Source organism: Aquarana catesbeiana, linkage group LG03 (assembly GCF_042186555.1).
Source record: "Aquarana catesbeiana isolate 2022-GZ linkage group LG03, ASM4218655v1, whole genome shotgun sequence".
In the NCBI taxonomy this organism is placed as follows: domain Eukaryota; kingdom Metazoa; phylum Chordata; class Amphibia; order Anura; family Ranidae; genus Aquarana; species Aquarana catesbeiana.
This window is the reverse complement of record NC_133326.1, coordinates 639,894,227-639,913,865: the sequence shown is the minus strand read 5'-3', so window position 1 is coordinate 639,913,865 and position 19,639 is coordinate 639,894,227. Positions and strand designations below refer to the sequence as shown.

At 47.0% G+C, this 19,639-nt stretch overlaps 30 non-coding genes across 30 annotated transcripts; all 30 read right to left on the bottom strand.

The window, feature by feature from the left end:
- Positions 1-611: 611 nt before the first annotated feature.
- TRNAH-GUG (transfer RNA histidin (anticodon GUG)) lies at positions 612-683 on the bottom strand. The gene has a single exon. It is a non-coding gene; the product is annotated as a tRNA-His (tRNA).
- An 8-nt stretch (positions 684-691) lies between these two features.
- TRNAR-ACG (transfer RNA arginine (anticodon ACG)) lies at positions 692-764 on the bottom strand. The gene has a single exon. It is a non-coding gene; the product is annotated as a tRNA-Arg (tRNA).
- Positions 765-1,460: 696 nt separating this feature from the next.
- On the bottom strand, positions 1,461-1,532 carry TRNAH-GUG (transfer RNA histidin (anticodon GUG)). Its single transcript has one exon. It is a non-coding gene; the product is annotated as a tRNA-His (tRNA).
- A 9-nt stretch (positions 1,533-1,541) lies between these two features.
- TRNAR-ACG (transfer RNA arginine (anticodon ACG)) lies at positions 1,542-1,614 on the bottom strand. Its single transcript has one exon. It is a non-coding gene; the product is annotated as a tRNA-Arg (tRNA).
- A 694-nt stretch (positions 1,615-2,308) lies between these two features.
- Positions 2,309-2,380, bottom strand: TRNAH-GUG (transfer RNA histidin (anticodon GUG)). The gene has a single exon. It is a non-coding gene; the product is annotated as a tRNA-His (tRNA).
- A 9-nt stretch (positions 2,381-2,389) lies between these two features.
- TRNAR-ACG (transfer RNA arginine (anticodon ACG)) lies at positions 2,390-2,462 on the bottom strand. The gene has a single exon. It is a non-coding gene; the product is annotated as a tRNA-Arg (tRNA).
- A 696-nt stretch (positions 2,463-3,158) lies between these two features.
- Positions 3,159-3,230, bottom strand: TRNAH-GUG (transfer RNA histidin (anticodon GUG)). Its single transcript has one exon. It is a non-coding gene; the product is annotated as a tRNA-His (tRNA).
- Positions 3,231-3,238: 8 nt separating this feature from the next.
- TRNAR-ACG (transfer RNA arginine (anticodon ACG)) lies at positions 3,239-3,311 on the bottom strand. The gene has a single exon. It is a non-coding gene; the product is annotated as a tRNA-Arg (tRNA).
- Positions 3,312-4,005: 694 nt separating this feature from the next.
- On the bottom strand, positions 4,006-4,077 carry TRNAH-GUG (transfer RNA histidin (anticodon GUG)). Its single transcript has one exon. It is a non-coding gene; the product is annotated as a tRNA-His (tRNA).
- An 8-nt stretch (positions 4,078-4,085) lies between these two features.
- Positions 4,086-4,158, bottom strand: TRNAR-ACG (transfer RNA arginine (anticodon ACG)). The gene has a single exon. It is a non-coding gene; the product is annotated as a tRNA-Arg (tRNA).
- Positions 4,159-4,849: 691 nt separating this feature from the next.
- TRNAH-GUG (transfer RNA histidin (anticodon GUG)) lies at positions 4,850-4,921 on the bottom strand. Its single transcript has one exon. It is a non-coding gene; the product is annotated as a tRNA-His (tRNA).
- A 9-nt stretch (positions 4,922-4,930) lies between these two features.
- On the bottom strand, positions 4,931-5,003 carry TRNAR-ACG (transfer RNA arginine (anticodon ACG)). Its single transcript has one exon. It is a non-coding gene; the product is annotated as a tRNA-Arg (tRNA).
- A 691-nt stretch (positions 5,004-5,694) lies between these two features.
- On the bottom strand, positions 5,695-5,766 carry TRNAH-GUG (transfer RNA histidin (anticodon GUG)). Its single transcript has one exon. It is a non-coding gene; the product is annotated as a tRNA-His (tRNA).
- A 9-nt stretch (positions 5,767-5,775) lies between these two features.
- Positions 5,776-5,848, bottom strand: TRNAR-ACG (transfer RNA arginine (anticodon ACG)). Its single transcript has one exon. It is a non-coding gene; the product is annotated as a tRNA-Arg (tRNA).
- A 691-nt stretch (positions 5,849-6,539) lies between these two features.
- TRNAH-GUG (transfer RNA histidin (anticodon GUG)) lies at positions 6,540-6,611 on the bottom strand. The gene has a single exon. It is a non-coding gene; the product is annotated as a tRNA-His (tRNA).
- Positions 6,612-6,620: 9 nt separating this feature from the next.
- Positions 6,621-6,693, bottom strand: TRNAR-ACG (transfer RNA arginine (anticodon ACG)). Its single transcript has one exon. It is a non-coding gene; the product is annotated as a tRNA-Arg (tRNA).
- Positions 6,694-7,384: 691 nt separating this feature from the next.
- Positions 7,385-7,456, bottom strand: TRNAH-GUG (transfer RNA histidin (anticodon GUG)). The gene has a single exon. It is a non-coding gene; the product is annotated as a tRNA-His (tRNA).
- Positions 7,457-7,464: 8 nt separating this feature from the next.
- Positions 7,465-7,537, bottom strand: TRNAR-ACG (transfer RNA arginine (anticodon ACG)). Its single transcript has one exon. It is a non-coding gene; the product is annotated as a tRNA-Arg (tRNA).
- A 691-nt stretch (positions 7,538-8,228) lies between these two features.
- TRNAH-GUG (transfer RNA histidin (anticodon GUG)) lies at positions 8,229-8,300 on the bottom strand. The gene has a single exon. It is a non-coding gene; the product is annotated as a tRNA-His (tRNA).
- Positions 8,301-8,308: 8 nt separating this feature from the next.
- Positions 8,309-8,381, bottom strand: TRNAR-ACG (transfer RNA arginine (anticodon ACG)). The gene has a single exon. It is a non-coding gene; the product is annotated as a tRNA-Arg (tRNA).
- A 690-nt stretch (positions 8,382-9,071) lies between these two features.
- On the bottom strand, positions 9,072-9,143 carry TRNAH-GUG (transfer RNA histidin (anticodon GUG)). The gene has a single exon. It is a non-coding gene; the product is annotated as a tRNA-His (tRNA).
- Positions 9,144-9,151: 8 nt separating this feature from the next.
- Positions 9,152-9,224, bottom strand: TRNAR-ACG (transfer RNA arginine (anticodon ACG)). The gene has a single exon. It is a non-coding gene; the product is annotated as a tRNA-Arg (tRNA).
- A 691-nt stretch (positions 9,225-9,915) lies between these two features.
- Positions 9,916-9,987, bottom strand: TRNAH-GUG (transfer RNA histidin (anticodon GUG)). The gene has a single exon. It is a non-coding gene; the product is annotated as a tRNA-His (tRNA).
- An 8-nt stretch (positions 9,988-9,995) lies between these two features.
- On the bottom strand, positions 9,996-10,068 carry TRNAR-ACG (transfer RNA arginine (anticodon ACG)). The gene has a single exon. It is a non-coding gene; the product is annotated as a tRNA-Arg (tRNA).
- Positions 10,069-10,759: 691 nt separating this feature from the next.
- TRNAH-GUG (transfer RNA histidin (anticodon GUG)) lies at positions 10,760-10,831 on the bottom strand. The gene has a single exon. It is a non-coding gene; the product is annotated as a tRNA-His (tRNA).
- Positions 10,832-10,839: 8 nt separating this feature from the next.
- On the bottom strand, positions 10,840-10,912 carry TRNAR-ACG (transfer RNA arginine (anticodon ACG)). Its single transcript has one exon. It is a non-coding gene; the product is annotated as a tRNA-Arg (tRNA).
- Positions 10,913-11,603: 691 nt separating this feature from the next.
- TRNAH-GUG (transfer RNA histidin (anticodon GUG)) lies at positions 11,604-11,675 on the bottom strand. Its single transcript has one exon. It is a non-coding gene; the product is annotated as a tRNA-His (tRNA).
- Positions 11,676-11,683: 8 nt separating this feature from the next.
- On the bottom strand, positions 11,684-11,756 carry TRNAR-ACG (transfer RNA arginine (anticodon ACG)). The gene has a single exon. It is a non-coding gene; the product is annotated as a tRNA-Arg (tRNA).
- A 775-nt stretch (positions 11,757-12,531) lies between these two features.
- On the bottom strand, positions 12,532-12,604 carry TRNAR-ACG (transfer RNA arginine (anticodon ACG)). The gene has a single exon. It is a non-coding gene; the product is annotated as a tRNA-Arg (tRNA).
- A 6,210-nt stretch (positions 12,605-18,814) lies between these two features.
- Positions 18,815-18,887, bottom strand: TRNAR-ACG (transfer RNA arginine (anticodon ACG)). The gene has a single exon. It is a non-coding gene; the product is annotated as a tRNA-Arg (tRNA).
- Between the last annotated feature and the right edge of the window lie 752 nt (positions 18,888-19,639).

The following is a 19,639-nucleotide window of genomic DNA, read 5'->3' as shown; positions in this document are numbered from 1 at the left end:
ATTCCTGAGTTAAACGGCTAACTTTCTGGACAATTTCAAATGGAAAGGAAAGTGCTCAGGCCTTCTCAGTTGCTGTCAAATCACTGCTTATGGCTGCTCGATTGTTGTAAAATAGCAAAGGGTAATAATGTTACAATGTCATTCTATGTAGCCGACAGGTGGTCTTGAAGCAAACCCCACCCCCTTCTAGGATGGTTGTTTCACTTTGACATAGATGGCCTCTCGAAAAGTAATGGTCCGCGCTGTCCAAGAAACACACCCCACTGGGCTTCAAAGAATCTCTTTTGACTCCCTGCTGTTACCATCAAAGAGCCAGTGTTGTAGAGTTCTCATAACCCCAAGTTCGTGTTTGTTCCAGCGGGTGTAACATGACATGGTAGGACACCTTGGCCTGTTGACCAATCCTTTAGTGATCTGACTATGGTGTGCCACATTGTAATCTAAAGGCACTAGGATAGTATCAAGGTATCATACATCACAGCGTTGATGCTGCTTGCAAGCAGTCTTAGAGAGACTCCCTCCTCCTTGTGTGTATCTTAAGGAGGAGTCGGAAATGGCATAACCGTGACAGAGGTGGCTGTGGACATTACACTCCATCTAGCACATAAAGATGCCGTGACCCGGATTCGAACCGGGGTTGCTGCGGCCACAACGCAGAGTACTAACCACTATACGATCACGGCATTGTCGACGAGCCAGGTAGGAGTCGAACCTACAATCTTCTGATCCGTAGTCAGACGCGTTATCCATTGCGCCACTGGCCCTGCACCTGCCCCTGTCTCTTTGCAAAGCCTTCACAAAGGTCATTCTAGCTGCAGAAGCCAATCGGCACCATCTTAGCCATTCCTGAGTTAAACGGCTAACTTTCTGGACAATTTCAAATGGAAAGGAAAGTGCTCAGGCCTTCTCAGTTGCTGTCAAATCACTGCTTATGGCTGCTCGATTGTTGTAAAATAGCAAAGGGTAATAATGTTACAATGTCATTCTATGTAGCCGACAGGTGGTCTTGAAGCAAACCCCACCCCCTTCTAGGATGGTTGTTTCACTTTGACATAGATGGCCTCTCGAAAAGTAATGGTCCGCGCTGTCCAAGAAACACACCCCACTGGGCTTCAAAGAATCTCTTTTGACTCCCTTCTGTTACCATCAAAGGCCAGTGTTGTAGAGTTCTCATAACCCCAAGTTCGTGTTCGTTCTTGTTCCAGCGGGTGTAACATGACATGGTAGGACACCTTGGCCTGTTGACCAATCCTTTAGTGATCTGACTATGGTGTGCCACATTGTAATCTAAAGGCACTAGGATAGTATCAAGGTATCATACATCACAGCGTTGATGCTGCTTGCAAGCAGTCTTAGAGAGACTCCCTCCTCTCCTTGTGTGTATCTTAAGGAGGAGTCGGAAATGGCATAACCGTGACAGAGGTGGCTGTGGACATTACACTCCATCTAGCACATAAAGATGCCGTGACCCGGATTCGAACCGGGGTTGCTGCGGCCACAACGCAGAGTACTAACCACTATACGATCACGGCATTGATCGACGAGCCAGGTAGGAGTCGAACCTACAATCTTCTGATCCGTAGTCAGACGCGTTATCCATTGCGCCACTGGCCCTGCACCTGCCCCTGACTCTTTGCAAAGCCTTCACAAAGGTCATTCTAGCTGCAGAAGCCAATCGGCACCATCTTAGCCATTCCTGAGTTAAACGGCTAACTTTCTGGACAATTTCAAATGGAAAGGAAAGTGCTCAGGCCTTCTCAGTTGCTGTCAAATCACTGCTTATGGCTGCTCGATTGTTGTAAAATAGCAAAGGGTAATAATGTTACAATGTCATTCTATGTAGCCGACAGGTGGTCTTGAAGCAAACCCCACCCCCTTCTAGGATGGTTGTTTCACTTTGACATAGATGGCCTCTCGAAAAGTAATGGTCCGCGCTGTCCAAGAAACACACCCCACTGGGCTTCAAAGAATCTCTTTTGACTCCCTGCTGTTACCATCAAAGGCCAGTGTTGTAGAGTTCTCATAACCCCAAGTTCGTGTTCGTTCTTGTTCCAGCGGGTGTAACATGACATGGTAGGACACCTTGGCCTGTTGACCAATCCTTTAGTGATCTGACTATGGTGTGCCACATTGTAATCTAAAGGCACTAGGATAGTATCAAGGTATCATACATCACAGCGTTGATGCTGCTTGCAAGCAGTCTTAGAGAGACTCCCTCCTCCTTGTGTGTATCTTAAGGAGGAGTCGGAAATGGCATAACCGTGACAGAGGTGGCTGTGGACATTACACTCCATCTAGCACATAAAGATGCCGTGACCCGGATTCGAACCGGGGTTGCTGCGGCCACAACGCAGAGTACTAACCACTATACGATCACGGCATTGATCGACGAGCCAGGTAGGAGTCGAACCTACAATCTTCTGATCCGTAGTCAGACGCGTTATCCATTGCGCCACTGGCCCTGCACCTGCCCCTGACTCTTTGCAAAGCCTTCACAAAGGTCATTCTAGCTGCAGAAGCCAATCGGCACCATCTTAGCCATTCCTGAGTTAAACGGCTAACTTTCTGGACAATTTCAAATGGAAAGGAAAGTGCTCAGGCCTTCTCAGTTGCTGTCAAATCACTGCTTATGGCTGCTCGATTGTTGTAAAATAGCAAAGGGTAATAATGTTACAATGTCATTCTATGTAGCCGACAGGTGGTCTTGAAGCAAACCCCACCCCCTTCTAGGATGGTTGTTTCACTTTGACATAGATGGCCTCTCGAAAAGTAATGGTCCGCGCTGTCCAAGAAACACACCCCACTGGGCTTCAAAGAATCTCTTTTGACTCCCTGCTGTTACCATCAAAGGCCAGTGTTGTAGAGTTCTCATAACCCCAAGTTCGTGTTCGTTCTTGTTCCAGCGGGTGTAACATGACATGGTAGGACACCTTGGCCTGTTGACCAATCCTTTAGTGATCTGACTATGGTGTGCCACATTGTAATCTAAAGGCACTAGGATAGTATCAAGGTATCATACATCACAGCGTTGATGCTGCTTGCAAGCAGTCTTAGAGAGACTCCCTCCTCTCCTTGTGTGTATCTTAAGGAGGAGTCGGAAATGGCATAACCGTGACAGAGGTGGCTGTGGACATTACACTCCATCTAGCACATAAAGATGCCGTGACCCGGATTCGAACCGGGGTTGCTGCGGCCACAACGCAGAGTACTAACCACTATACGATCACGGCATTGTCGACGAGCCAGGTAGGAGTCGAACCTACAATCTTCTGATCCGTAGTCAGACGCGTTATCCATTGCGCCACTGGCCCTGCACCTGCCCCTGACTCTTTGCAAAGCCTTCACAAAGGTCATTCTAGCTGCAGAAGCCAATCGGCACCATCTTAGCCATTCCTGAGTTAAACGGCTAACTTTCTGGACAATTTCAAATGGAAAGGAAAGTGCTCAGGCCTTCTCAGTTGCTGTCAAATCACTGCTTATGGCTGCTCGATTGTTGTAAAATAGCAAAGGGTAATAATGTTACAATGTCATTCTATGTAGCCGACAGGTGGTCTTGAAGCAAACCCCACCCCCTTCTAGGATGGTTGTTTCACTTTGACATAGATGGCCTCTCGAAAAGTAATGGTCCGCGCTGTCCAAGAAACACACCCCACTGGGCTTCAAAGAATCTCTTTTGACTCCCTGCTGTTACCATCAAAGGCCAGTGTTGTAGAGTTCTCATAACCCCAAGTTCGTGTTCGTTCTTGTTCCAGCGGGTGTAACATGACATGGTAGGACACCTTGGCCTGTTGACCAATCCTTTAGTGATCTGACTATGGTGTGCCACATTGTAATCTAAAGGCACTAGGATAGTATCAAGGTATCATACATCACAGCGTTGATGCTGCTTGCAAGCAGTCTTAGAGAGACTCCCTCCTCCTTGTGTGTATCTTAAGGAGGAGTCGGAAATGGCATAACCGTGACAGAGGTGGCTGTGGACATTACACTCCATCTAGCACATAAAGATGCCGTGACCCGGATTCGAACCGGGGTTGCTGCGGCCACAACGCAGAGTACTAACCACTATACGATCACGGCATTGTCGACGAGCCAGGTAGGAGTCGAACCTACAATCTTCTGATCCGTAGTCAGACGCATTATCCATTGCGCCACTGGCCCTGCACCTGCCCCTGACTCTTTGCAAAGCCTTCACAAAGGTCATTCTAGCTGCAGAAGCCAATCGGCACCATCTTAGCCATTCCTGAGTTAAACGGCTAACTTTCTGGACAATTTCAAATGGAAAGGAAAGTGCTCAGGCCTTCTCAGTTGCTGTCAAATCACTGCTTATGGCTGCTCGATTGTTGTAAAATAGCAAAGGGTAATAATGTTACAATGTCATTCTATGTAGCCGACAGGTGGTCTTTAAGCAAACCCCACCCCCTTCTAGGATGGTTGTTTCACTTTGACATAGATGGCCTCTCGAAAAGTAATGGTCCGCGCTGTCCAAGAAACACACCCCACTGGGCTTCAAAGAATCTCTTTTGACTCCCTGCTGTTACCATCAAAGGCCAGTGTTGTAGAGTTCTCATAACCCCAAGTTCGTGTTCGTTCTTGTTCCAGCGGGTGTAACATGACATGGTAGGACGCCTTGGCCTGTTGACCAATCCTTTAGTGATCTGACTATGGTGTGCCACATTGTAATCTAAAGGCGCTAGGATAGTATCAAGGTATCATACATCACAGCGTTGATGCTGCTTGCAAGCAGTCTTAGAGAGACTCCCTCCTTGTGTGTATCTTAAGGAGGAGTGGGAAATGGCATAACCGTGACAGAGGTGGCTGTGGACATTACACTCCATCTAGCACATAAAGATGCCGTGACCCGGATTCGAACCGGGGTTGCTGCGGCCACAACGCAGAGTACTAACCACTATACGATCACGGCATTAGTCGACGAGCCAGGTAGGAGTCGAACCTACAATCTTCTGATCCGTAGTCAGACGCGTTATCCATTGCGCCACTGGCCCTGCACCTGCCCCTGACTCTTTGCAAAGCCTTCACAAAGGTCATTCTAGCTGCAGAAGCCAATCGGCACCATCTTAGCCATTCCTGAGTTAAACGGCTAACTTTCTGGACAATTTCAAATGGAAAGGAAAGTGCTCAGGCCTTCTCAGTTGCTGTCAAATCACTGCTTATGGCTGCTCGATTGTTGTAAAATAGCAAAGGGTAATAATGTTACAATGTCATTCTATGTAGCCGACAGGTAGTCTTGAAGCAAACCCCACCCCCTTATAGGATGGTTGTTTCACTTTGACATAGATGGCCTCTCGAAAAGTAATGGTCCGCGCTGTCCAAGAAACACACCCCACTGGGCTTCAAAGAATCTCTTTTGACTCCCTGCTGTTACCATCAAAGGCCAGTGTTGTAGAGTTCTCATAACCCCAAGTTCGTGTTCGTTCTTGTTCCAGCGGGTGTAACATGACATGGTAGGACGCCTTGGCCTGTTGACCAATCCTTTAGTGATCTGACTATGGTGTGCCACATTGTAATCTAAAAGCGCTAGAATAGTATCAAGGTATCATACATCACAGCGTTGATGCTGCTTGCAAGCAGTCTTAGAGAGACTCCCTCCTTGTGTGTATCTTAAGGAGGAGTGGGAAATGGCATAACCGTGACAGAGGTGGCTGTGGACATTACACTCCATCTAGCACATAAAGATGCCGTGACCCGGATTCGAACCGGGGTTGCTGCGGCCACAACGCAGAGTACTAACCACTATACGATCACGGCATTAGTCGACGAGCCAGGTAGGAGTCGAACCTACAATCTTCTGATCCGTAGTCAGACGCGTTATCCATTGCGCCACTGGCCCTGCACCTGCCCCTGACTCTTTGCAAAGCCTTCACAAAGGTCATTCTAGCTGCAGAAGCCAATCGGCACCATCTTAGCCATTCCTGAGTTAAACGGCTAACTTTCTGGACAATTTCAAATGGAAAGGAAAGTGCTCAGGCCTTCTCAGTTGCTGTCAAATCACTGCTTATGGCTGCTCGATTGTTGTAAAATAGCAAAGGGTAATAATGTTACAATGTCATTCTATGTAGCCGACAGGTAGTCTTGAAGCAAACCCCACCCCCTTATAGGATGGTTGTTTCACTTTGACATAGATGGCCTCTCGAAAAGTAATGGTCCGCGCTGTCCAAGAAACACACCCCACTGGGCTTCAAAGAATCTCTTTTGACTCCCTGCTGTTACCATCAAAGGCCAGTGTTGTAGAGTTCTCATAACCCCAAGTTTGTGTTCGTTCTTGTTCCAGCGGGTGTAACATGACATGGTAGGACGCCTTGGCCTGTTGACCAATCCTTTAGTGATCTGACTATGGTGTGCCACATTGTAATCTAAAGGCGCTAGGATAGTATCAAGGTATCATACATCACAGCGTTGATGCTGCTTGCAAACAGTCTTAGAGAGACTCCCTCCTTGTGTGTATCTTAAGGAGGAGTGGGAAATGGCATAACCGTGACAGAGGTGGCTGTGGACATTACACTCCATCTAGCACATAAAGATGCCGTGACCCGGATTCGAACCGGGGTTGCTGCGGCCACAACGCAGAGTACTAACCACTATACGATCACGGCATTAGTCGACGAGCCAGGTAGGAGTCGAACCTACAATCTTCTGATCCGTAGTCAGACGGGTTATCCATTGCGCCACTGGCCCTGCACCTGCCCCTGACTCTTTGCAAAGCCTTCACAAAGGTCATTCTAGCTGCAGAAGCCAATCGGCACCATCTTAGCCATTCCTGAGTTAAACGGCTAACTTTCTGGACAATTTCAAATGGAAAGGAAAGTGCTCAGGCCTTCTCAGTTGCTGTCAAATCACTGCTTATGGCTGCTCGATTGTTGTAAAATAGCAAAGGGTAATAATGTTACAATGTCATTCTATGTAGCCGACAGGTAGTCTTGAAGCAAACCCCACCCCCTTATAGGATGGTTGTTTCACTTTGACATAGATGGCCTCTCGAAAAGTAATGGTCCGCGCTGTCCAAGAAACACACCCCACTGGGCTTCAAAGAATCTCTTTTGACTCCCTGCTGTTACCATCAAAGGCCAGTGTTGTAGAGTTCTCATAACCCCAAGTTCGTGTTCGTTCTTGTTCCAGCGGGTGTAACATGACATGGTAGGACGCCTTGGCCTGTTGACCAATCCTTTAGTGATCTGACTATGGTGTGCCACATTGTAATCTAAAGGCGCTAGGATAGTATCAAGGTATCATACATCACAGCGTTGATGCTGCTTGCAAGCAGTCTTAGAGAGACTCCCTCCTTGTGTGTATCTTAAGGAGGAGTGGGAAATGGCATAACCGTGACAGAGGTGGCTGTGGACATTACACTCCATCTAGCACATAAAGATGCCGTGACCCGGATTCGAACCGGGGTTGCTGCGGCCACAACGCAGAGTACTAACCACTATACGATCACGGCATTGTCGACGAGCCAGGTAGGAGTCGAACCTACAATCTTCTGATCCGTAGTCAGACGCGTTATCCGTTGCGCCACTGGCCCTGCACCTGCCCCTGACTCTTTGCAAAGCCTTCACAAAGGTCATTCTAGCTGCAGAAGCCAATCGGCACCATCTTAGCCATTCCTGAGTTAAACGGCTAACTTTCTGGACAATTTCAAATGGAAAGGAAAGTGCTCAGGCCTTCTCAGTTGCTGTCAAATCACTGCTTATGGCTGCTCGATTGTTGTAAAATAGCAAAGGGTAATAATGTTACAATGTCATTCTATGTAGCCGACAGGTAGTCTTGAAGCAAACCCCACCCCCTTATAGGATGGTTGTTTCACTTTGACATAGATGGCCTCTCGAAAAGTAATGGTCCGCGCTGTCCAAGAAACACACCCCACTGGGCTTCAAAGAATCTCTTTTGACTCCCTGCTGTTACCATCAAAGGCCAGTGTTGTAGAGTTCTCATAACCCCAAGTTCGTGTTCGTTCTTGTTCCAGCGGGTGTAACATGACATGGTAGGACGCCTTGGCCTGTTGACCAATCCTTTAGTGATCTGACTATGGTGTGCCACATTGTAATCTAAAGGCACTAGGATAGTATCAAGGTATCATACATCACAGCGTTGATGCTGCTTGCAAGCAGTCTTAGAGAGACTCCCTCCTTGTGTGTATCTTAAGGAGGAGTGGGAAATGGCATAACCGTGACAGAGGTGGCTGTGGACATTACACTCCATCTAGCACATAAAGATGCCGTGACCCGGATTCGAACCAGGGTTGCTGCGGCCACAACGCAGAGTACTAACCACTATACGATCACGGCATTGTCGACGAGCCAGGTAGGAGTCGAACCTACAATCTTCTGATCCGTAGTCAGACGCGTTATCCGTTGCGCCACTGGCCCTGCACCTGCCCCTGACTCTTTGCAAAGCCTTCACAAAGGTCATTCTAGCTGCAGAAGCCAATCGGCACCATCTTAGCCATTCCTGAGTTAAAGGCTAACTTTCTGGACAATTTCAAATGGAAAGGAAAGTGCTCAGGCCTTCTCAGTTGCTGTCAAATCACTGCTTATGGCTGCTCGATTGTTGTAAAATAGCAAAGGGTAATAATGTTACAATGTCATTCTATGTAGCCGACAGGTAGTCTTGAAGCAAACCCCACCCCCTTATAGGATGGTTGTTTCACTTTGACATAGATGGCCTCTCGAAAAGTAATGGTCCGCGCTGTCCAAGAAACACACCCCACTGGGCTTCAAAGAATCTCTTTTGACTCCCTGCTGTTACCATCAAAGGCCAGTGTTGTAGAGTTCTCATAACCCCAAGTTCGTGTTCGTTCTTGTTCCAGCGGGTGTAACATGACATGGTAGGACGCCTTGGCCTGTTGACCAATCCTTTAGTGATCTGACTATGGTGTGCCACATTGTAATCTAAAGGAGCTAGGATAGTATCAAGGTATCATACATCACAGCGTTGATGCTGCTCGCAAGCAGTCTTAGAGAGACTCCCTCCTTGTGTGTATCTTAAGGAGGAGTGGGAAATGGCATAACCGTGACAGAGGTGGCTGTGGACATTACACTCCATCTAGCACATAAAGATGCCGTGACCCGGATTCGAACCGGGGTTGCTGCGGCCACAACGCAGAGTACTAACCACTATACGATCACGGCATTGTCGACGAGCCAGGTAGGAGTCGAACCTACAATCTTCTGATCCGTAGTCAGACGCGTTATCCGTTGCGCCACTGGCCCTGCACCTGCCCCTGACTCTTTGCAAAGCCTTCACAAAGGTCATTCTAGCTGCAGAAGCCAATCGGCACCATCTTAGCCATTCCTGAGTTAAACGGCTAACTTTCTGGACAATTTCAAATGGAAAGGAAAGTGCTCAGGCCTTCTCAGTTGCTGTCAAATCACTGCTTATGGCTGCTCGATTGTTGTAAAATAGCAAAGGGTAATAATGTTACAATGTCATTCTATGTAGCCGACAGGTAGTCTTGAAGCAAACCCCACCCCCTTATAGGATGGTTGTTTCACTTTGACATAGATGGCCTCTCGAAAAGTAATGGTCCGCGCTGTCCAAGAAACACACCCCACTGGGCTTCAAAGAATCTCTTTTGACTCCCTGCTGTTACCATCAAAGGCCAGTGTTGTAGAGTTCTCATAACCCCAAGTTCGTGCTCGTTCTTGTTCCAGCGGGTGTAACATGACATGGTAGGACGCCTTGGCCTGTTGACCAATCCTTTAGTGATCTGACTATGGTGTGCCACATTGTAATCTAAAGGCGCTAGGATAGTATCAAGGTATCATACATCACAGCGTTGATGCTGCTTGCAAGCAGTCTTAGAGAGACTCCCTCCTTGTGTGTATCTTAAGGAGGAGTGGGAAATGGCATAACCGTGACAGAGGTGGCTGTGGACATTACACTCCATCTAGCACATAAAGATGCCGTGACCCGGATTCGAACCGGGGTTGCTGCGGCCACAACGCAGAGTACTAACCACTATACGATCACGGCATTGTCGACGAGCCAGGTAGGAGTCGAACCTACAATCTTCTGATCCGTAGTCAGACGCGTTATCCATTGCGCCACTGGCCCTGCACCTGCCCCTGACTCTTTGCAAAGCCTTCACAAAGGTCATTCTAGCTGCAGAAGCCAATCGGCACCATCTTAGCCATTCCTGAGTTAAACGGCTAACTTTCTGGACAATTTCAAATGGAAAGGAAAGTGCTCAGGCCTTCTCAGTTGCTGTCAAATCACTGCTTATGGCTGCTCGATTGTTGTAAAATAGCAAAGGGTAATAATGTTACAATGTCATTCTATGTAGCCGACAGGTAGTCTTGAAGCAAACCCCACCCCCTTATAGGATGGTTGTTTCACTTTGACATAGATGGCCTCTCGAAAAGTAATGGTCCGCGCTGTCCAAGAAACACACCCCACTGGGCTTCAAAGAATCTCTTTTGACTCCCTGCTGTTACCATCAAAGGCCAGTGTTGTAGAGTTCTCATAACCCCAAGTTCGTGTTCGTTCTTGTTCCAGCGGGTGTAACATGACATGGTAGGACGCCTTGGCCTGTTGACCAATCCTTTAGTGATCTGACTATGGTGTGCCACATTGTAATCTAAAGGAGCTAGGATAGTATCAAGGTATCATACATCACAGCGTTGATGCTGCTCGCAAGCAGTCTTAGAGAGACTCCCTCCTTGTGTGTATCTTAAGGAGGAGTGGGAAATGGCATAACCGTGACAGAGGTGGCTGTGGACATTACACTCCATCTAGCACATAAAGATGCCGTGACCCGGATTCGAACCGGGGTTGCTGCGGCCACAACGCAGAGTACTAACCACTATACGATCACGGCATTGTCGACGAGCCAGGTAGGAGTCGAACCTACAATCTTCTGATCCGTAGTCAGACGCGTTATCCGTTGCGCCACTGGCCCTGCACCTGCCCCTGACTCTTTGCAAAGCCTTCACAAAGGTCATTCTAGCTGCAGAAGCCAATCGGCACCATCTTAGCCATTCCTGAGTTAAACGGCTAACTTTCTGGACAATTTCAAATGGAAAGGAAAGTGCTCAGGCCTTCTCAGTTGCTGTCAAATCACTGCTTATGGCTGCTCGATTGTTGTAAAATAGCAAAGGGTAATAATGTTACAATGTCATTCTATGTAGCCGACAGGTAGTCTTGAAGCAAACCCCACCCCCTTATAGGATGGTTGTTTCACTTTGACATAGATGGCCTCTCGAAAAGTAATGGTCCGCGCTGTCCAAGAAACACACCCCACTGGGCTTCAAAGAATCTCTTTTGACTCCCTGCTGTTACCATCAAAGGCCAGTGTTGTAGAGTTCTCATAACCCCAAGTTCGTGCTCGTTCTTGTTCCAGCGGGTGTAACATGACATGGTAGGACGCCTTGGCCTGTTGACCAATCCTTTAGTGATCTGACTATGGTGTGCCACATTGTAATCTAAAGGCGCTAGGATAGTATCAAGGTATCATACATCACAGCGTTGATGCTGCTTGCAAGCAGTCTTAGAGAGACTCCCTCCTTGTGTGTATCTTAAGGAGGAGTGGGAAATGGCATAACCGTGACAGAGGTGGCTGTGGACATTACACTCCATCTAGCACATAAAGATGCCGTGACCCGGATTCGAACCGGGGTTGCTGCGGCCACAACGCAGAGTACTAACCACTATACGATCACGGCATTGTCGACGAGCCAGGTAGGAGTCGAACCTACAATCTTCTGATCCGTAGTCAGACGCGTTATCCATTGCGCCACTGGCCCTGCACCTGCCCCTGACTCTTTGCAAAGCCTTCACAAAGGTCATTCTAGCTGCAGAAGCCAATCGGCACCATCTTAGCCATTCCTGAGTTAAACGGCTAACTTTCTGGACAATTTCAAATGGAAAGGAAAGTGCTCAGGCCTTCTCAGTTGCTGTCAAATCACTGCTTATGGCTGCTCGATTGTTGTAAAATAGCAAAGGGTAATAATGTTACAATGTCATTCTATGTAGCCGACAGGTAGTCTTGAAGCAAACCCCACCCCCTTATAGGATGGTTGTTTCACTTTGACATAGATGGCCTCTCGAAAAGTAATGGTCCGCGCTGTCCAAGAAACACACCCCACTGGGCTTCAAAGAATCTCTTTTGACTCCCTGCTGTTACCATCAAAGGCCAGTGTTGTAGAGTTCTCATAACCCCAAGTTCGTGTTCGTTCTTGTTCCAGCGGGTGTAACATGACATGGTAGGACGCCTTGGCCTGTTGACCAATCCTTTAGTGATCTGACTATGGTGTGCCACATTGTAATCTAAAGGCGCTAGGATAGTATCAAGGTATCATACATCACAGCGTTGATGCTGCTTGCTTGCAAGCAGTCTTAGAGAGACTCCCTCCTTGTGTGTATCTTAAGGAGGAGTGGGAAATGGCATAACCGTGACAGAGGTGGCTGTGGACATTACACTCCATCTAGCACATAAAGATGCCGTCACCCAGATTCGAACCGGGGTTGCTGCGGCCACAACGCAGAGTACTAACCACTATACGATCACGGCATTGTCGACGAGCCAGGTAGGAGTCGAACATACAATCTTCTGATCCGTAGTCAGACGCGTTATCCATTGCGCCACTGGCCCTGCACCTGCCCCTGACTCTTTGCAAAGCCTTCACAAAGGTCATTCTAGCTGCAGAATCCAATCGGCACCATCTTAGCCATTCCTGAGTTAAACGGCTAACTTTCTGGACAATTTCAAATGGAAAGGAAAGTGCTCAGGCCTTCTCAGTTGCTGTCAAATCACTGCTTATGGCTGCTCGATTGTTGTAAAATAGCAAAGGGTGATAATGTTACAATGTCATTCTATGTAGCCGACAGGTAGTCTTGAAGCAAACCCCACCCCCTTATAGGATGGTTGTTTCACTTTGACATAGATGGCCTCTCGAAAAGTAATGGTCCGCGCTGTCCAAGAAACACACCCCACTGGGCTTCAAAGAATCTCTTTTGACTCCCTGCTGTTACCATCAAAGGCCAGTGTTGTAGAGTTCTCATAACCCCAAGTTCGTGTTCGTTCTTGTTCCAGCGGGTGTAACATGACATGGTAGGACACCTTGGCCTGTTGACCAATCCTTTAGTGATCTGACTATGGTGTGCCACATTGTAATCTAAAGGCGCTAGGATAGTATCATACATCACAGCGTTGATGCTGCTTGCAAGCAGTCTTAGAGAGACTCCCTCCTTGTGTGTATCTTAACCACTTGAGCCCCGGACCATTATGCTGCCTAAGGACCAGAGGTATTTTTCCAATTTGGCACTGCGTCGCTTTAACTGCTAATTGCGCGGTCATGCAGTGCTGTACCCAAACAAAATTTGCGTCCTTTTCTTCCCACAAATGGAGCTTTCTTTTGATGGTATTTGATCACCTCTGCAGTTTTTATTTTTTGCGCTATAAACGGAAAAAGACCGAAAATTTTGAAAAAAAATGATATTTTCTACTTTTTGTTATAAAAAAAATCCAATAAACTAAATTTTAGTCATACATTTAGGCCAAAATGTATTCGGCCACATGTCTTTGGTAAAAAAAATGTCAATAAGCACATATTTATTGGTTTGCGCAAAAGTTATAGCGTCTACAAACTAGGGTGCATTTTCTGTAATTTACACAGCTTTTAGTTTATGACTGCCTATGTCATTTCTTGAGGTGCTAAAATGGCAGGGCAGTACAAAACCCCCCCAAATGACCCCATTTTGGAAAGTAGACACCCCAAGGAAATTGCTGAGAGGCATGTTGAACCCATTGAATATTTATTTTTTTTGTCCCAAGTGATTGAATAATGACAAAAAAAAAAAATATTTACAAAAAGTTGTCACTAAATGATATATTGCTCACACAGGCCATGGGCCTATGTGGAATTGCACCCCAAAATACATTCAGCTGCTTCTCCTGAGTATGGGGATACCACATGTGTGGGACTTTTTGGGAGCCTAGCCGCGTACGGGGCCCCGAAAACCAAGCACCGCCTTCAGGATTTCTAAGGGTGAAAATTTTTGATTTCACTCTTCACTGCCTATCACAGTTTCGGAGGCCATGGAATGCCCAGGTGGCACAAAACCCCCCCAAATGACCCCATTTTGGAAAGTAGACACCCCAAGCTATTTGCTGAGAGGCATGGTGAGTATTTTGCAGCTCTCATTTGTTTTTGAAAATGAAGAAAGACAAGAAAAAACTTTTTTTTTTTTCTTTTTTCAATTTTCAAAACTTTGTGACAAAAAGTGAGGTCTGCAAAATACTCACTATACCTCTCAGCAAATAGCTTTGGGTGTCTACTTTCCAAAATGGGGTCATTTGGGGGGGTTTTGTGCCACCTGGGCTTTCCATGGCCTCCGAAACTGTGATAGGCAGTGAAGAGTGAAATCAAAAATTCACGCCCTTAGAAAGCCTGAAGGCGGTGCTTGGTTTTCGGGGTCCCGTACGCGGCTAGGCTCCCAAAAAGTCTCACACATGTGGTATCCCCGTACTCAGGAGAAGCAGCAGAATGTATTTTGGGGTGTAATTTCACATATTCCCATGGCATGTTTGAGCAATATATCATTTAGTGACAACTTTGTGCAAAAAAAAAAAAAATTTGTCTCTTTCCCGCAACTTGTGTCGCAATATAAAATATTCCATGGACTCGACATGCCTCTCAGCAAATAGCTTGGGGTGTCTACTTTCCAAAATGGGGTCATTTGGGGGGGTTTTGAACTGTCCTGGCATTTTATGCACAACATTTAGAAGCTTATGTCACACATCACCAACTCTTCTAACCACTTGAAGACAAAGCCCTTTCTGACACTCATTGTTTACATGAAAAAGTTATTTTTTTTTGCAAAAAAATTACTTTGAACCCCCAAACATTATATATTTTTTTAAAGCAAATGCCCTACAGATTAAAATGGTGGGTGTTTCATTTTTTTTTTCACACAGTATTTGCGCAGCGATTTTTCAAACGCATTTTTTGGGGAAAAAACACACTTTTTTAAATTTTAATGCACTAAAACACACTATATTGCCCAAATGTTTGATGAAATAAAAAAGATGATCTTAGGCCGAGTACATGGATACCAAACATGACATGCTTTAAAATTGCGCACAAACGTGCAGTGGCAACAAAATAGATGCATTTTTAAAAGCCTTTAAAAGCATTTACAGGTTACCACTTTAGATTTACAGAGGAGGTCTACTGCAAAAATTACTGCCCTCGATCTGACCTTCGCGGCGATACCTCACATGCATGGTGCAATTGCTGTTTACGTTTGACGACAGACCGCCATTTGCGTTCGCCTTAGCGCGAGAGCAGGGGGCGACAGGGGTGCTTTTTTTTTTTTTTTTTTTTTCTTTATTATTTTTTTGCTTTTTTATCTTATTTTTAAACTGTTCCTTTCATTTTTTTTTTTTTTAATCATTTTTATTGTTATCTCGGGGAATGTAAATATCCCCTATGATAGCAATAGGTAGTGACAGGTACTCTTTTTTGAAAAAATTGGGGTCTATTAGACCCTAGATCTCTCCTCTGCCCTCAAAGCATCTGATGACACCAAGATCGGTGTGATAAAATGCTTCCCCAATTTCCCAATGACGCTATTTACATCCGGCGAAATCTAAGTCATAAAATGCTCGTAGCTTCCGGTTTCTTAGGCCATAGAGATGTTTGGAGCCACTCTGGTCTCTGATCAGCTCTATGGTCAGCTGGCTGAATCACCGGCTGCATTCTCAGGTTCCCTGTTGAGACAGGAGAGCCAGAGAAAAACTCGGAAGATGGGGGGGGGGGCATTCCCTCCCACGGCTTGTAAAAGCAGTCTAGAGGCTAATTAGCCACTAGGATTGCTTTTACATGAAAGCCGACCGCTGGCTGAAAAGAATGATACCAAGATGATACCTAAACCTGCAGGCATCATTCTGGTATAACCATTCAAAGTCGTGAATGGCGTACCTGAAGACAAAAAAATGGTTAACAATAAAGCACAGTAAACGGTAAAGTATAAAAAATTCCATACCTGAAAAGCAAACATGATAAAACATAATAACAATAAAACATTGCAGAATAGAATACAGTAAAAAAGAGCAGAACAAGAGAGAGAGAATAGAGAGAGAGAGAACAATAAAACGACAACTATTTTTTTTTATTTTATATATTTTTTTTTTTTTTTTACACTTTTTTTGTAACTAACTTTTATAACGGTAACCGGTTCCAGGTTCGGGTCTCTCAAAATGCGATGGCATCTTGGGAGACCCTGTGAAAGTGTGCCTAGTCTGTGCAATGCTGTACCCTACGCTAATACTCAACTAGTGAATGGTAGCGTTCAAAACATTCACCAATGCAAAGACCAGGATTGTCAGGACAGGAGGGACAATAATAGCGAGTGTCACGCCTATATTCGCGCTTGCTGCAGACACGACATCTTTTTTGGGGGTTCGTTGGGTAGGGGTACACGGGAGGACATAAAGAAAATGCCTCTCATGCAGCCGACTGCATTTGGTTGGGGATGTGAATGGGGGAAGTACGGGCGCTGCAGAAGCGGTGGGTTCCCAATTAGGATTGGCGAATGCAGCAGGAAGGGCACTATGGGCACAACGGGCCTGTGTTTGTCTTCTTGGTGGCAGCGGGACACTACTTGTGCTTGCCACCTCACCAGCTTGAACTGTACTTATGGGACTCGCCACGTCACCAAGTGTTACTGCAGTGCTGGTTTGACTACGACCGGGGTGTACTAGGCCGCTGGCGCTTGCCAGTTCAATAAAAAGCTACCAAAAAAACTGTTAGCGATCGCAGGGATCAGGCCTGACTCTGCGAACGCTGCAGTTATGCGTTAAGTGTTTTGTAAGTGACAGTGATCGATCGATACTGCACTTGGGTGGGCTGGGCCGGGCGGAGGGGCAAAATGCAGGTGCTAGCAGGTATCTGGGCTGATCCCGCTAACACTGCGTTTTTGGGAACCCTAAACTGCTGGGGACGCCAGTATAGATCTGATCGGATCAGATATTGATCCGATCAGATACTATACCACTAAGGGAGCTGTACGGTGCGTGCGTGGGTGTTAGCGCTACTGGCGCTAACCTGACGCTGCCTGGGGCTGGTGCTTGCCAGTTCACCAAAATTCTACCAAAAAAACTGTTAGCGATCGCAGGGATCAGGCCTGACTCTGCGAATGCTGCAGTTATGCGTTTAGTGTTTTGTAAGTGTCAGTGATCGATCGATACTGCACTTGGGTGGGCTGGGCTGGGCGGAGGGGCAAAACGCAGGTGCTAGCAGGTATCTGGGCTGATCCCGCTAACACTGCGTTTTTGGGAACCCTAAACTGCTGGGGACGCTAGTATAGATCTGATCGGATCAGATATTGATCCGATCAGATACTATACCACTGAGGGAGGTGTACGGTGCGTGCGTGGGTGTTAGCGCTACTGGCGCTAACCTGACGCTGCCTTTGGCTGGTGCTTGCCAGTTCACCAAAATGCTACCAAAAAAACTGTTAGCGATCGCAGGGATCAGGCCTGACTCTGCGAACACTGCAGTTATGCGTTTAGTGTTTTGTAAGTGACAGTGATCGATCGATACTGCACTTGGGTGGGCTGGGCCGGGCGGAGGGGCAAAACGCAGGTGCTAGCAGGTATCTGGGCTGATCCCGCTAACACTGTGTTTTTGGGAACCCTAAACTGCTGGGGACGCTAGTATAGATCTGATCGGATCAGATATTGATCCGTTCAGATACTATACCACTAAGGGAGGCGTATGCTGCGTGCGTGGGTGTTAGCGGTACTGGCGCTAATCTGACGCTGCCTGGGGCGACGCATATCACCGCCGGGCGATCAGGGGGCTAAACCTTTATTCGGTAATAAACGGCGGGTGCCCTGACACTATAAAAAATAAACAAACTAACCAGCGTCACCCGTAACAGTTATACGGTGATCAGTGGTGAAAGGGTTAACTAGGGGGCAATCAAGGGGTTAAAACATTTATTAGATAGTATATGGGGGTCCCTGACGCTATAAAACGCTGACGGCGAACCTAAATATTTACCTCACTAACTAGCGTCACCAGCGACACTAATACAGCGATCAGAAAAATGATCGCTTAGTGACACTGGTGACAGGGGGTGATCAAGGGGTTAAAACTTTATTAGGGGGGGTTAGGGGGGTATCCTAGACCTACAGGGGGGTAATACTAACTGTCCCAACACTGTAACTGTCACAAACTGACACCAATGCAGTAATCAGAAAAAAAAAAAAAAACTGCTGGTGTCAGTTTGTGACAGGGGGGGGGTGATTGGGGGGGGATCGGGGGGCGATCGGGGGGGGGATCGGGGTGTTTTGTGTGCCTGGCATGTTCTACTGTGTGTGTGTGTTTGGTGCACTCACATACCTGTCTTCTCTCCTCGGGCCGGAACGGAAATTACCGAGCCGAGGAGAGATGACATCATTTCCTTTGCTGCTGTTTAGCATACAGCAGCAAAGGAATGTTCTCATTGGCCGGCGGCGATCGCGAGGGGGGGGCCACGAACGGATGGCCTCCCCCTCATCTCCGATCGCCGTGGGACAAAAGACGACCGCCTCGGGCGGGGGTCCGATCGGACCCCCCACCCGCGGAAGGCAAATCACGTATATGTACGTGATTTTGCCTGTCCGTGCCACCTTGCCGACGTAAATCGGCGTGAGGCGGTCGTCAAGTGGTTAAGGAGGAGTCGGAAATGGCATAACCGTGACAGAGGTGGCTGTGGACATTACACTCCATCTAGCACATAAAGATGCCGTGACCCGGGGTTGCTGCGGCCACAACGCAGAGTACTAACCACTATACGATCACGGCATTGTTGATGAGCCAGGTAGGAGTCGAACCTACAATCTTCTGATCCGTAGTCAGACGCGTTATCCATTGCGCCACTGGCCCTGCACCTGCCCCTGACTCTTTGCAAAGCCTTCACAAAGGTCATTCTAGCTGCAGAAGCCAATCGGCACCATCTTAGCCATTCCTGAGTTAAACGGCTAACTTTCTGGACAATTTCAAATGGAAAGGAAAGTGCTCAGGCCTTCTCAGTTGCTGTCAAATCACTGCTTATGGCTGCTCGATTGTTGTAAAATAGCAAAGGGTAATAATGTTACAATGTCATTCTATGTGGCCGACAGGTGGTGTTGAAGCAAACCCCACCCCCTTATAGGATGGTTGTTTCACTTTGACATAGATGGCCTCTCGAAAAGTAATGGTCCGCGCTGTCCAAGAAACACACCCCACTGGGCTTCAAAGAATCTCTTTTGACTCCCTGCTGTTACCATCAAAGGCCAGTGTTGTAGAGTTCTCATAACCCCAAGTTCGTGTTCGTTCTTGTTCCTGCGGGTGTAACATGACATGGTAGGACACCTTGGCCTGTTGACCAATCCTTTAGTGATCTGACTATGGTGTGCCACATTGTAATCTAAAGGCGCTAGGATAGTATCAAGGTATCATATATCACAGCGTTAATGCTGCTTGCAAGCAGTCTTAAGTCACATACACACGATCGGATTTTCCGACAGGAAATGTGTTTCCCGCAGGTGGTGTTAAAGGAAACCCCACCCCCTTATAGGATGGTTGTTTCACTTTGACATAGATGGCCTCTTTCATGCCTCTCAAAAAGCAGTGGTCCTCGCTGTCCAAAAAGTACA